Below are 14,974 nucleotides of genomic sequence, written 5' to 3'. Positions count from 1 at the left end.
GGTTCCACTCCTAGGGTCGAAGGAGTCTAGAGGATTGATACTCCAGAGCACCTGTGTGAGTCTCAATGCATTATGCTCATTGCTGCCACTAAGAAAAATAGCTGCGAGTGCCACATCTCCATGGACATTAAATATGTGCTTAGCTGCAACTTGCAAGAGGTCCGAGTGGATTGAATTGTATTTTGCCAGCAACTGTCTTCAAAGGCAGGCGGTGATTTCTTTTGTCTGGGGGTCCAGGCTGGGAGCAGGTTTCGGAAGGCAAAGTTTGTCATGCCTGACATGTAGGCTCAGTAGCCCATCACATGCAGGACCACTGGAATTACGCCACTGTGCAGCCACAGTGTTTTTCGCATAATTATGGGTTTGCCGCATTGCCAAATATTCTTCAGATTTTAACCACATAATTTTGTTTTAGCTCAAACAATTCAAAAGATACTAAAATAACACAGCGACGGGAGTGGCTGAGCAGCAGAAGGTGCTCTGCAAAGGTTGACTTGTCACCTTTCTGTTGCTCAGTGCTATATTTGGGTGTTAAACTGGTAATTGGGTGCGATCTATGCACAAACTTTGGTAACAAGTGTAAAAATACCAAAATAATTAAAGAGTACTATCATACAATGTGCCACATTATGTTGCATAATTTGCCTTTTCTTACTGCATGATTTAGTCAACCCTCTGCCATAATTTGGTCACCCTCTGCTACATAATTCCAGTGACCCTGGTCATAGGAAACACAAATGTACACTGTCATGTCACTTCGAAAGGTGGCCAGGAGTTGTGAGGTATAAACGCAATTTAATTTCTAAAGCTCTAAACAAGTATTGGCAAAGCCAATATGTCTGGCTTTAAAAGAACATTGTATGGTAAGGTACAGGATAGCAAGTAAATAGCGTTGAAATGGATATGTGTCTGTGTGGAAGCAAAGAACTGAAGAATAATATTGGTGTGGTTTAAATGGTCAAGTGACAACTCCACTGTAAAGCCAGGCCTAAACATCTGTGCAAGTCAATGACTGCTCTTCTCCCATCTGTGGCTCTGCCATAGAAACACCATAAATTACCTAGTTAGCTATGGCACAATGGCATTACAATGTCATATGTGTGCCCCCTAACATTGAAGCTCAAGCAGCTGGACACATATTGATCACAGCTCTGTGGAAAGCAAGCATATTTTTCTGGAAGCCCACAACTTCTGCCCAATCAAAATATGTACACCTGGCTCCCAACATGTAGGCGGAGCTAAAGCCCCTCTCTAGTGATGCTCATATAATTGACTGGCAACAGCTGCACTCTCAAGCCAAACCATACAAAAAGGAGTTACAAAGGAAATTGCCTGCAAAGATTCAAATGTATGTCTTAACACACAGATGTTTTGCCAAGCTTGTAACGTTTGGCCTACAGGCTACACGTTTTTTGCAACAAACACATTAACCTCGCTATATAGTGTGTCAACCTGTGATCAGCAGATTATACACACACACACACACACTGTTGTGTGTGTGCTGAGGTCTGGAATGTTTGTAGTGAAGCCAAAGTCGAGAACTTGTTCTGTGCCCTAGGAGGGAGCACCAAGCGTACCCTCTACAGAAACAACAGGCCACTATCTATGTAATGGATTGCTGGCATGGAGCAGTGCTGGCAGAGTACTGATTATTGTTTATTAGTAGTTCTGAGCAGAACCTTTTTTGTCTGACTCGGAGAAGAGCAGCCAGCTGGCTCACTCATGTAAATTTCTGCTGATGTGGCAACCTAGCATTGAGGTGTCATGTCAAGTTTGTGTGTATACACAATGGATATATGGCATATGTGTTATAGCAAGACTCTGTAAAAAGTGTAAATATGGTTGTCTGTGACCAGTTGGATACATTTTGGATGGCCTTCTCGTTTAACATGGCAAAAACATGGGGCTGAGGGGTGTGGGCAAGCCCAAGATGGTGCTAGACATATGAATCCGGAGCTTGTGCCCTGGTTGAGGCTCATCCAATTCTTAATGGTGCCATATAGAGCCATTACACAGCCCCAGGAACAGAATTCACTGCATGAAGATGAGGGGAATTTTTAGGAAGAAGAGGCAGTAGAGTAAGCTACCCACGCGACAAGGGAACTGTATGGCGGGACACTCCCAAAATGGCAGCGACTGGTAGATCCAAGCAATAGTCCAGCTGGGGGATGCCGCTGAATCAAGAAGATTCCCTGCTAGAAGCACATCACTGAACTTAATGCCTGTCCTACTCTGGTCAGAACCCCAACAAGAGTCTATAGCTTCATGGCAATCAAGAGAGGTAAAGCATAGGTGTGAGGCTAGATGCCGCTTCCATGTGTGACAGCCAGCAGTGAGCCTGCGGACGACAGAGCATACAGCCCAACAGACAGAGATGTTGTGGTGGGTGGGCCCGGACTTCATTAGGTCCCCATGGTATGCCACCAAGTGAGTGTTGTGGTGCAGCAACCCCGGGGGCGGTAGAGGACATGAGAAACAATAAAGTGGCGCTAGTTGAGCTGGTTTGCTTGGGGTCCTTCTAGGTGCCACCGACTGCCAAGGTCCCTTGGCCTGAAGCTGAAAAATGGGACAGTGGCCTCATGCCACACCTTCAAAGAGGTGGGATGTGAAGGAAGGCAGCTACCCTTGGAGTTTTACCGTGCATATTGGCTACTGAGGGGCAAATGGACTGATCACACATTCTCTTAATTGGCCTGAAGCAATCTCAGAGTGGCTGCAAAGAACCCACTGTGCACATGACTAGCATAACCATTCAATGGCAAGCGATGCTGATCAACCATCCTCTGGTCCTGCTGAATAGAAGAGCTCACCCACGGTAACTGTGGAGACATAAATTAATTTCAAGATGCCTTCCAGGACCTATTTAACAACTAATGAATCCTGGCCTATTGAGCAGAGACCCCGGTGGACAGGAGAGGCCCACAAATCATGGTGGCCACAAGCAGAGTCGTTTTAAGGCATGGGCAAAGTGTGCCAGTGCACTGTCAGCTCCCTGTCGAAAAAGGGCATGAAAGAGCTGAAATTGGACCATAAATTCAATGCTGTTCTGAACAGGGGCCCCAAAATCCTTAACATGTCGCAGGCCACAAGGTCTAAATGGGATGCCATAATCAAGGATCTCCTCCAGGGATCTGCTAATAAGAAGGGGAGAGGGGGGTCATCAAATCAGTCAAGCAAATACGCAGCGACCAGAAGCCTGATTCACCCCCTAAAGATAAGCAGCTCACTAAACGCTTCATGATTAAATACTTCACAGACCTCTAAACTGAGTCACAGTGGTCCACTGAATCTTAAACAAAGCTTGTGTGAAGTGAGGAAAGACATGGATGACCTGGGGCACAGAGTAAATTCGCTGGAGACAACACAAGATCAGTCTTGCCTAGACCTTGAAAACTACCGCTCTTGACTAGGGGCAATGAACGTTCAGTTTTTAGAGCTCAAAGAAAAGCAAAAGGACTTGGAAAACATACCTAGGAGGAGCAAGTTATGTATCAGAGGTGATCCACCAGCAAAGGAGGCAAGGGTATCAAGGGCTACATCAAGGACATGGCAGAAATGGTACTTAATAATCATCTCCACATCAATAGGGCCTATAGAACAGGGCTGTGTAATTCAAATTCAAAACTTCCCACCAGACATGCTAGTCTGCTTCAACATTTAGAGGACAAGGAGGCAATCCCTGAGGCAGGGAGGCCCTATCTACTACAATGTCTGTGAACTCCAATCAAAATTAAAGCTTATCAACTGACAGAACTACTGTTCTATCACTTTTTTCCTCAGAGACCATAACATTAGGTATTGATGGGGCCACCTCTTTTGACTGCGTTTTGAGTGGCAGAGCAAAAGATAAGCCATCAAATCATTGAAGGAGGCATCCCAGCTTTTGACCTTGCCTCTCATTGAAATGTACACCATATCCCAAGTAGACCCAATGCGCACATGGAGCCCCAAATGGCGAAAGTGCATATACGAGGTAGACAGAAGACACCAAAGCAAGAGGACATACTGGCAGGACATAGAGCAGTGCTACAGCTTGTACAAAAAGTAGAGTGGTGTACAACACCTAAAGGACAGCCCACTGATGACGACTCCTCCAATCCCCACCCCGATAAATGAGATAATGATTGAACCATGGAGGCAACCGTGGGAAGTTGAGAGAATTTACATGATAGGTCATGGCCTCTGGATGGGGCAGGTATACGTGTTGCCAGATTTTAAGCCCAATATCTTTTTCACTATATTCCTTGCATTTTCTGTTTTCTCTAGTTGTTCTGTTAATTGGTGAATTGTTGCTTCACCAGGCTGTGTGTGTTTGGAGGTTGGAGGTTAAAGGAACAGAGGGAGAGATACTTGGCTATCAAACTCTTACTGGTCACATATTCATCTTACACAGGGATAGGCGCAAGCAGCGCCAAACCACCACCCACATCAATGTCTGCTGAAGCATTTAAGATTACCTCATACAACATGCATGTGAACACATCTCAAGAACTTGCACACAGAGTCCACATTTCTAATGAATTATTGTCTCTTCATTCTTTTTTTTTTTTTTTCAGGTTACCCAAGCAGGCGATACATACACCTATGTAAGTGTGATAGGTCGTAGGCATTCATTACTACGAGAGTACTCTTATTCTCTTAGTGAGTACTAGGTTATCATTTTAGGTCCTGATGAAACACCGCTAGATCCTTAGTAACTACATAGGGTGTGAAACATATAGACCACACCGCTATAATGTAGATATTTCCACACACAGTTGATTAGTCTGTATCCCTGTTGCATAGGGACTCTACACAGATATTTACATTTAGGGAATTTTAAAATCATCTCTGATAATTCCCATCCCTTGCTTTCAACCTTAACATCGGTTCCACCGCTTACAGTAAAGTTACAGCATCTGCATTGAAGAAAAGTGCCTCTTTTGCCATCGTCAACCCCCCCCCACACAAACACTTTTGTCTGGCTTCTGGTGTTATTTCGACTGAAAGTGCACTGGAGCCTGGAGTACTAAGAAGGGTCCCCAAGTGTTGCAGCACGAATTGTGCCACCCTAGGGGACCTCTCACGAACCACATGACAGGCTGCCATTGCAGGCTGCGTGTCTTGGTTCAGACAAAAGTGAAAACAGCCTGTGTGCCATGTCCCCTAAATACTGCATTCAATAGATGTAAGTCACCCCTCTAGCAGGCCGTTTAGCCCTAAGGCAGGGAGCATTATATTACATGCGAGGGCATATCTGCATGAGAAGATATGCCACTGCTATGTCTTTGTCGATTCTCAGACAGTGTCCAAGTAAGCCATTTCCAATGCATGTGCTGGACACTGGTCATTATGAGTTCCCCAGCTACATGATGGCTTCTCTGAATACTGGGAAGTTTGGTACCGAACATCTCAGATTAATAAACCTTCACTGATGCCAGTGAGGGATTCATTAATAACTGCACCCAGGGGGCACCTTAGAGGTGCCCCCTGAAAGACTACCAGCTACTATTGGGTTGACTGACTAGTCCTGACCAGTTCAGCCACCATAGATGTGTTTGTGACCACGAAGGTGAGAGCCAGCATTCTTGAGGGCCAGAGGCAAAAGCCTGAACTAGGCAGGGGTGTTAGCACTTCACCCAGGCAAGACAGAACTTCCAGGGTGGGAAGCGTCAAAGGCCTAGCTGCCTTTGTAAAGCGAACCATGTCTCTCTAGATGGAGGAGATGACAGACCCGCTGGCTTGACCCCCACTTCTTGGCGGCAAGACAGGTGGCAGCATTAGTGAGATTAGGAGGTGTGCCCACATCATGCCAGTCCCATGCCTAGGGTGAACGAGCTGAAGTGGACACCACTTTTTAAATTCCTACATCTTGGCTTGGAAAGAATTAGGCCACTAGGGTCAGGGTTATGCCCACTTCCCAGCGGAAGTGGTCATAAGAAGGGTGTAGGCACCCTAAAGTTAGGCATCCTATTAGCTACAACCTGGCACTCCCTGTAACACCCCTAAATTGAGTATTTAGGAGGCACCCCTGAACCCTAGAGCTCGGATCCTGACTACCTACGTAGACATGGACACAGGAGTCGCACCTGCAGAAGAGGAAAAGAAGAAGCAGCCGACTAAGTACCAACCCCTCTGGCCTGCCTGCTGACCTTTGCAGACTCTGCCCAAAAGACAACTCGTCCTGCTGCTGAACCTCCAGGAAACCCAGAAGGACTGGCTGCCTTCCATAAAGACTCAAGACTCCCATGGGAAGTGGCTCTGCTTTGCAACAAAGCCTCAAGAAAGGACGCTTCAGACTCCAGAACAGCAAACACCTAACACCAGAAGTGACCTCTGCACCCAATGTCCACGACCCGAGGTGAAGCCAACCAAAAGTGCCAACAATGTTCCCCCGCTGTCCAGAGTGCAAGTTCAGTGTGGTCTCACCTATCTTGGATTTCCCCCAAGTCACCTGCAGCCCCTGCACGGAGGTTCCCTCTCCCGCAGCCTTGTGGTGAGAGAAAACCGGACACCTCTAGCAACCACTGCATCTATCGTCCCTGACCCCATCTGAGGTGGGTCACTGGTGCCAACGACGTCCCCTGGCTCCCCTGAGCTCGTGTCCACCCTGGGTCCCCCTCCTGCTGGACTTCCCGATGACACCTGCAGCCTCAACACGAAAGACCCCCTGACGCGAGTACTCACAGACAAAGAAACCTGACACCTAAAGATATCCCTGCATCCGTCACCCCTGGGCCCCAGAGAAAAGGACCAAAGGTGCACCTTTGTCCTCTAGCACCCTAAGTCTACTTCCTACCTATTTGTTGTCCCCAACTGGCTTCCTAGCCAGAGCCTGCAGCCTGTCTTGACAAGGACCAAATTCACACAGGAAACCATTGGGCACCTGACTCCATACTGCACCTAGCCGCACCAGTGCTGCCCGGAGTGACCTGGTGGTGTGATTCTGATCAGTGCCCAGTACTTATCTTAACTCCCTGAGATTAGCTTTGTAAGCTGTTGGTAACCCTATGTTTGCTGAACATTGCTTTCCTCAATAGGTTAACATTGAAGAACTCTGAGAATAGCACTGTGTTGATTGTTGAATCTGAAAAGTATTTATGCTTGAAAAAGTGCTTACCTGATTATGAAGTTCGTAGGTTTGCTAACATATATAAAAATAAGTATTATTTTTGTAATTTGATCTCAGATTTATTCTTTGAGTCTGTCTCATGGATTGCCTCTGTGAGTACAACAAATGCTTAGCGCTACCTTCTTATAAGCCTAACTGGTCGCCCACACTACTACAAAATTGAGCATTAGTCTTATCTACTTTTGTCTCTGCAAACCAATTGGGGATCCACTGGACTCTCTGCACGGTGTACTTCGTTTTAGTGCCAAAAATTCAATGTAGGTCCAAAGAATCCTCTCACTAATTCTAAGTGTTCTCCTTATCTACTCTACTTTGGTACTTAACTATAGGGAAAAATTAAAACACAGCATCATAATTGAAGTAGAAATACTGAATGTACTCCTAGTTATAGAATCTCGTTAGTAACAGACTACAACTTATTCCATAAGTGAAGGGAAAACTATGATAAGTAACTCCTTCCTCGACTGACGAAGGAATCCGCGTGCACACATAACAATCTCGTGCATCCATCGCCTCAACATACTCACTCAATAAGCGATAGAAAACAATCTCCTTGGGCATTATCTACGTGCAGATATTTCTCATCTAACCTAAACTTCTCTATTTCTGTGAGAGTAGTAGTTGTCTCTAACGCTAAGGTATTGTTGGCTTTACTCTTGTCAAGAACAGTCATTCCCACAATCAAAACCAGCCACAATAACATGCATACAATTGTCAAACCAATACTCATGTATTTACAGCACCTATTTTCCTACCCTGTTGGCTAAGGGTACTCATGATCTATAAAGAATCAGAAAGTAGAAGAGAAAAATTATAACTATGCACAAAATCAAAAACAAAATCTTCAAATGTCTTCAGCAATTATGCACCACTTTCAGTCTTTCCTCCAGGACCCTTTTTTGTCAAAAATCCAGGAGTTGTCAAAATCGGTTTAGCAGCTTGTCAAAATCAGGTTGTGAGAAAGTAGCCTCTTTCTAGCCTTGTTACCCCCACTTTTGGCCTGTTTGTGAGTATATGTCAGGGTATTTTTACTGCCTCACTGGGATCCTGCTAGCCAGGGCCCAGTGCTCATAGTGAAAACCCTATGTTGTAAGTATGTTTGTTATGTGGCACTGGGATCCTCCAAGCCAGGACCCCAGTGCTCATAAGTTTGTGGCCTATATGTGTTCCCTGTGTGATGCCTAACTGTCTCACTGAGGCTCTGCTAACCAGAACCTCAGTGGTTATGCTCTCTCTGCTCTCCAAATTTGTCACTAACAGGCTAGTGACTAAATGTACCCATTCACTTTGGCATACTGGTACACCCATATAATTCCCTAGTATATGGTACTGAGGTACCCAGGGTATTGGGGTTCCAGGAGATCCCTATGGGCTGAAACATTTCTTTTGCCACCCATATGAAGATCTGACAATTCTTACACCGGCCTGCCAGTGCAGCCTGAGTGAAGTAACGTCCACGTTATTTCACAGCCATTTACCTCTGCACTTAAGTAACTTATACGTCACCTATATGTCTAAGCTTCATCTGGTGAAGGTTGGGTGCAAAGTTACTTAGTGTGTGGGCACCCTGGCACTAGCCAAGGTGCTCCCACATCGTTCAGGGCAAATTCCCCGGACTTTGTGAGTGCGGGGACACCATTACACGTGTGCACTGTACATAGGTCACTACCTATGTACAGCGTCACAATGGTAACTCCGAACATGGCCATGTAACATGTCTAAGATCATGGAATTGTCACCCCAATGCCATTCTGCCATTGGGGGGGACAATTCCATGATCCCCCGGGTCTCTAGCATAGTACCCGGGTACTGCCAAACTGCCTTTCCGGGGCCTCCACTGCAGCTGCTGCTGCTGTCAACCCCTCAGACAGGTTTCTGCCCTCCTGGGGTCCAGGCAGCCCTGGCCCAGGAAGGCAGAACAAAGGATTTCCTCTGAGAGAGGGTGTTACACCCTCTCCCTTTGGAAATAGGTGTGAAGGCTGGGGAGGAGTAACCTCCCCCAGCCTCTGGAAATGCTTTGATGGGCACAGATGGTGCCCATCTCTGCATAAGCCAGTCTACACAAGTTTAGGGATCCCCCAGCCCTGCTCTGGTGCGAAACTGGACAAAGGAAAGGGGAGTGACCACTCCCCTGACCTGCACCTCCCAGGGGAGGTGCCCAGAGCTCCTCCAGTGTGTCCCAGACCTCTGCCATCTTGGAAACAGAGGTGTTGGGGGCACACTGGACTGCTCTGAGTGGCCAGTGCCAGCAGGTGACGTCAGAGGCTCCTTCTGAAAGGCTCTTACCTCTCTTGGTAGCCAATCCTCTTGGTAGCCAAACCTCCTTTTCGGGCTATTTAGGGTCTCTGCTTTGGGGAATTCTTCAGATACCGAATGCAAGAGCTCACCAGAGTTCCTCTGCATCTCCCTCTTCACCTCCTGCCAAAGGATTGACCGCTGACTGCTCAGGACGCCTGCAAAACCGCAACAAAGTAGCAAGACGACTACTAGCAACCTTGTATCGCCTCATCCTGCCGGCTTTCTCGATTGTTTCCAGGTGGTGCATGCTCTAAGGGGTAGCCAGCCTCCTCCCTGCACCAGGAGCTCTGAAGAAATCTCCCGTGGGTCGACCGAATCTTCCCCCTGCTAACGCAGGCACCAAAAGACTGCATCACTGGTCCTCTGGGTCCCCTCTCAGCCCGATGAGCGTGGTCCCTGGAACTCAGCAACTCTGTCCAAGTGACTCCCACAGTCCAGTGACTCTTCAGTCCAGGTTTGGTGGAGGTAAGTCCTTGCCTCCCCACGCTAGACTACATTGCTGGGTACTGCGTGATTTGCAGCTGCTCTGGCTCCTGTGCACTCTTCCAGGATTTCCTTCGTGCACAGCCAAGCCTGGGTCCCTGACACTCTAACCTGCAGTGCACAACCTTCTGAGTTGTCCTCTGGCGTCGTGGGACTCCCTTTTGTGACTTCACGTGGACTCCGGTTCACTCTACTTCCAAGTGCCTGTTCAGGTACTTCTGCGGGTTCTGCCTGCTTCTGTGAAGGCTCCCTGAGTTGCTGGGTGCCCCCTCTGTCGCCTCCTCCAAGTGGCGACATCCTGGTCCCTCCTGGGCCACAGTAGCACCCAAAAACCTCTACCGCGACCCTTGCAGCTACCAAGGCTTGTTTGCGGTCTTTATGCGTGGGAACACCTCTGCAAGCTTCATCGCGACGTGGGACATCCGTCATCCAAAGGAGAAGTCCCTAGCTCTCGTCTTTCTTGCAGAACTCTAAGCTTCTTCCATCCGGTGGCAGCTTCCTTGCACCCTCAGCTGGCATTTCCTGGGCTCCGGCCCACTCTCGACACTGTTGCGACTATTGGACTTGGTCCCCTTGTCTTACAGGTACTCAGGTCCTGAAATCCACTGTTGTTGTATTGCTGGTGTTGGTTCTTCCTGCAGAAACCCCCTATCACGACTTCTGTGCTCTCTGGGGGTAGTAGGTGCACTTTACACCTACCTTTCAGGGTCTTGGGGTGGGCTATTTTTCTAACTCTCACTGTTTTCTTACAGTCCCAGCGACCCTCTACAAGCTCACATAGGTTTGGGGTCCATTGTTGGCTCGCATTCCACTTTTGGAGTATATGGTTTGGGTTGCCCCTATACCTATGTGCTCCCATTGCAATCTATTGTAATTCTACACTGTTCGCATTACTTTTCTTGCTATTACTTACCTAAGTTTGGTTTGTGTACATATATCTTGTGTATATAACTTATCCTCATACTGAGGGTACTCACTGAGATACTTTTGGCATATTGTCATAAAATAAAGTACCTTTATTTTTAGTAACTCTGTGTATTGTGTTTTCTTATGATATTGTGCATATGACACCAGTGGTATAGTAGGAGCTTTACATGTCTCCTAGTTCAGCCTAAGCTGCTTTGCCATAGCTACCTTCTATCAGCCTAAGCTGCTAGAAACACATCTTCTACACTAATAAGGGATAATTGGACTTGGCACAAGGAGTAAGTACCTCTGGTACCCACTACAAGCCAGGCCAGCCTCCTACACAGGTTATCAAAGAGTCTTTTATGGTTGTTTTCAATAGTCTCTTCTTGCACTTTTCTCAGTTTCAGTTTTCAACAGTTCAGTTCATTGGCTTCCTTCAAGTGCCAAAATATTGACCTGGAATGTCTTTATCAAAACAAAAAGACAAAAATTCTCTTTGCCATTCACTTGTTGTTGCATATGCTCATTCAGGACCAGCGTACCTTCGACTTGCAATTCTTTTTCTTTTCAATCTTCAATCTCCCTTTAATTCTCCATCACTCAAATCTTTTCTCCTTATTGTGTATACTTCCTCAATTGTTGTCACTGTAATTGCTTCTTTTCTCTTTGCTTGTGGCCTCGGCCACTTATCTCCTTTCAGTGGACCTTTCGCCAATGCTCTTTTCAGTGTCAGACTTGTGATTTCTCCTTGCTCTGCAGGATTTTCTCTTGACGGACCTGCAACTGGTTCAAGAGGAGTCAGGCCACATTGGCTTTGATTCGTCTCGACTCCTTCTCCCTTGGGGTCTGTCGTTTGCCCAGTTTGTCTCTGTTTGTCTCTCAAGACTGTCTGTTTCCGGGAGGGCCCTCCTCTGACTAGACTTTCATGCTGCCTCTGTTGAGGTTAGTTCACTTCCACTTTCCTGTGTCTCTTCTCCTCCATTTCTCACAGGAGTGGCTGAACCACTTTCAGTTTGCTCAGTCTCAGTTTCTCCTTCTCCCCTCTACAGTTCTGGAGTTGGTCTGGACGTTGTTGGTACTCTCAACAACTCCTCTTAATTGTCCAACAGACATGCCACTTTCCTCGTATGGCTTGCGTGGATCCAGTTCGGAACTCCAGCGCACTTCACAGCTGTGGTAGCGATCAGCACTACCTGGTAAGGACCCTTCCACCAAGGCTCCAAACACATCTTCCTCACATGCTTTCTGATCACAACCCAATCACCTGCTCTCAGGTTTGCGTCCTTCATCTTGAGATGGTTGCAATGTGGTAGCTTCCACCTGATGAGGGAAAGAGCGAACCACATCAGCCTGACCTTTGCAGTAGTCCAACACCATATCATCTGTTATTTGCAGGAACAGCTGGCAACCTCATTGCTCTGCCCATGAGGATCTCATGCGGTGACAGCCCTGTCTTCCTGTCAGGTGTGTTCCTCTTAGTCATCAGAACTAATGGTAGTGCCAATGGCCATTTCAGATTTGTGGACGCACACATTTTCCCCATTCTTAATTTCAAAGTACCATTCATCTGTTCCACAAGTCGAGATGCTTCAGGGCGGTAGCTACAATGCAACTTCTGCTCAATGTTTAGAACTGAACATGGTAATTTAATTACTTAATTGTTGAAGTGACTTCCTCTATCTTGTTCTAAAGAGACTGGAAACGCAAACTGTCCCTTTGCCCACGTTCATTTGTTGACAAATGACACAACAATGGCAAACTGCTTCGGCAACCTGTCCAAACTTTGGATTTAACCAATTTTGTTTCAACACTCGAATCATAGCGTCCCTCTCAACATGTGCTTGACCATGATAATATCTTGCCATTTGAGTCAGCAAACTATTTGGCAAAAACAATCGTCCCTCTTCTGAAACCCATAGTTTGTCTTCCCGCTGGACACATTTCAGTTTGACCCATGACTTTTTCTCTTCCCTTGCAACGTTATCCTGTAATGTTTTCAGTTCTTCCAAGGTACCTACAACATGTAATGCATAACTTGGGCACATCTCGTCTTCCACAGGTAACAATTCCCATTTATCTTTGAATGATACAGTTCAATGTGCAAAACCTTGCGACTTGATCTGCATATCCATTTCCCATTGACAAAAAATCTTGCAATGCACACCTGAAATCACATTTCACCACGGCAATCTTCTCAGGCATTTGAATAGCTTGCAGCAATTCATGAATTCTCTCACCATTTCTGTCTGGTGAACCAGAAGAGGTCAAGAAACTTCTCTGTGACCACAACTGGCCCAAATCCATACTGGCTGTCCATATAGATGGTAACTTTAAGCTCTGCAGAAACATGGCATGCTCTAGTAAGGGCTACCACTTCCGGCACTTGTGCAGAACATATTTCTCGAAGCCAGGATGCTTCAAGTATACCAGAAATTGTGCACACAGCATATTCTGCTCTCAGTGTTCCTGTGCTATCCCTTAAACAGGAACCATCTACAAAAATAATTTGGGCATTTTCCTCCAATCGGGTATCTCTAGTATCGGATCTCAGTTTTGTGCCCAGATCAGTTACCTTGAGACAATCATGTTCAACTTCTTCCAATTTGTCAATTTCAACATTCTCATTAGGGAGTAAGGTTGCTGGGTTAAGCACTGTACACCTTTTCAATGACACATTTGGGAACCCCAAGATGCTTGTCTCATAACGAGTCGGCCTGGCACCTGTAAGGTACTGCGTTTTGGTTTATATAAGTAAAACTTCAATGGAGCGAGGGACTATTACTGTTAGAGGGTGTCCCATCACAATGCTTTCACTCTGAGTGAGGCTCAGTCCAACCACAGCGACTGAACGCAGACAGCCTGGTAATGCTGCAGGAACTGGGTCCAAATTAGCTGAAAAATAAGCTACTGGGCGGTTTACACCACCATGGACTCAAGTCAAGACAGACAAAGAACATGCATCACACTCATGACAAAACAACATGAAGGGTTTTGTGTAGTCAGGCATTCCCAAAGCCGGGGCTTTGCACAAACTTTCTCTCAACTCAGAAAATGGTTTCATATAGGCTTGATCTAACACTGAGGGATCAGTAATTCCTTTGTGAGTCTGCCTCTGCAATGGCTTTGAAATGACTGAAAAGTTGGGAATCTATTGGCGACAATAGCCTACCACTCCCAAACACATCCTCACATCTCTCTGTGTGGTTGGGGGGACTCATCAGTAATATGGCTGTGACCCTTTCTCTGGATGTTTTCCTAATTCCTTTCTCATTTAGGTGACCCAAATATTTCACTTCTTTCTGACAGTACTGTAATTTCGCAAGGGACACTTTATGAACATTCTTCCCTAAATGATTCAATAAGGCAATCATATCATACTTGTATTCTTCTTTTATTTTGGATGCAATTAATAAATCATCAATGTACTGTACCAATGTCGATTGGAAAGGCCTTTCCAATGACTCAGGGTTATTTTTCAAGATCTGGTTGAAAATAAATGGTGACTCTGAAAACCCTTGAGGAATTCTACACCAAGAGTAGACTTGATCTAAAAATTTGAAACAGAAGAGAAATTGACTATCGTCATGAAGAGGTACAGAAAAGAATGCTTGTGACAGGTCTATTACAGTGAACCATTCAGCATCGCATGGGATCTGAAACAAAATTACTGCTGGGTTTGGCACTATGGGGCAACATTTAATCACAATGTCATTCACCTTTCTCAAATCCTGAACAAATTGAATTACATGGACTGCTCAACACTTCTTTCAAAACTCCTTGGTTTACAAATTCTGCAAAAATGGGTGCAGTACCTTCAATTGTGTCCTGTGTCATGTCATGCTGAGGAATCTGGGGAAAAAATGCATTTGGCTTGATTGGAACTTTAACTGGCTCACCTCCTTTTATCAGACCAATGTATTTTCCTGTCAAATCCCACACCTTAATTTGAACTGTTCCATGTAAGCCTGAAGGAAGATCTCTTGCTCTGAAAACTAGAAAGAAACTATTCAAAAGATACTCTTCATTTATTGCCTCACAATCTGTCTCTGGAGTCGGGTCATCCTCATCATCACTGTTTGTCTGAATTTCAATTCCATCATTTGAGCACAAAAACAAGCATTTCGTTCTACACAACAAGTCCCTTCCCAGTAAGGATACCAGAACTACGAATTT

General features: G+C 45.9%; 1 protein-coding gene across 6 annotated transcripts in view; it reads right to left on the bottom strand.

Moving 5' to 3' along the window:
- The window catches only part of LOC138250021 (nucleoside hydrolase-like), a 283,783-nt gene that overhangs the window by 203,944 nt on the left and 64,865 nt on the right, over nucleotides 1-14,974 (bottom strand). The window contains exon 1 of one of the 6 annotated variants that reach the window (XM_069204375.1): nucleotides 14,698-14,717. The exons of 4 other annotated variants lie outside the window; for them this stretch is intronic. The gene's annotated coding sequence lies outside the window, so the exon portion shown is untranslated. Of the gene's footprint in view, nucleotides 1-14,697; nucleotides 14,718-14,974 lie in introns of those variants that run through there. One more of the 6 variants, XM_069204373.1, reaches the window with a different exon arrangement.

This window comes from Pleurodeles waltl, chromosome 8 (assembly GCF_031143425.1).
Source record: "Pleurodeles waltl isolate 20211129_DDA chromosome 8, aPleWal1.hap1.20221129, whole genome shotgun sequence".
Classification (NCBI taxonomy): Eukaryota; Metazoa; Chordata; class Amphibia; order Caudata; family Salamandridae; genus Pleurodeles; species Pleurodeles waltl.
Note: the sequence above shows the minus strand (reverse complement) of the source record. Positions and strands in the feature narration are given on the sequence as shown.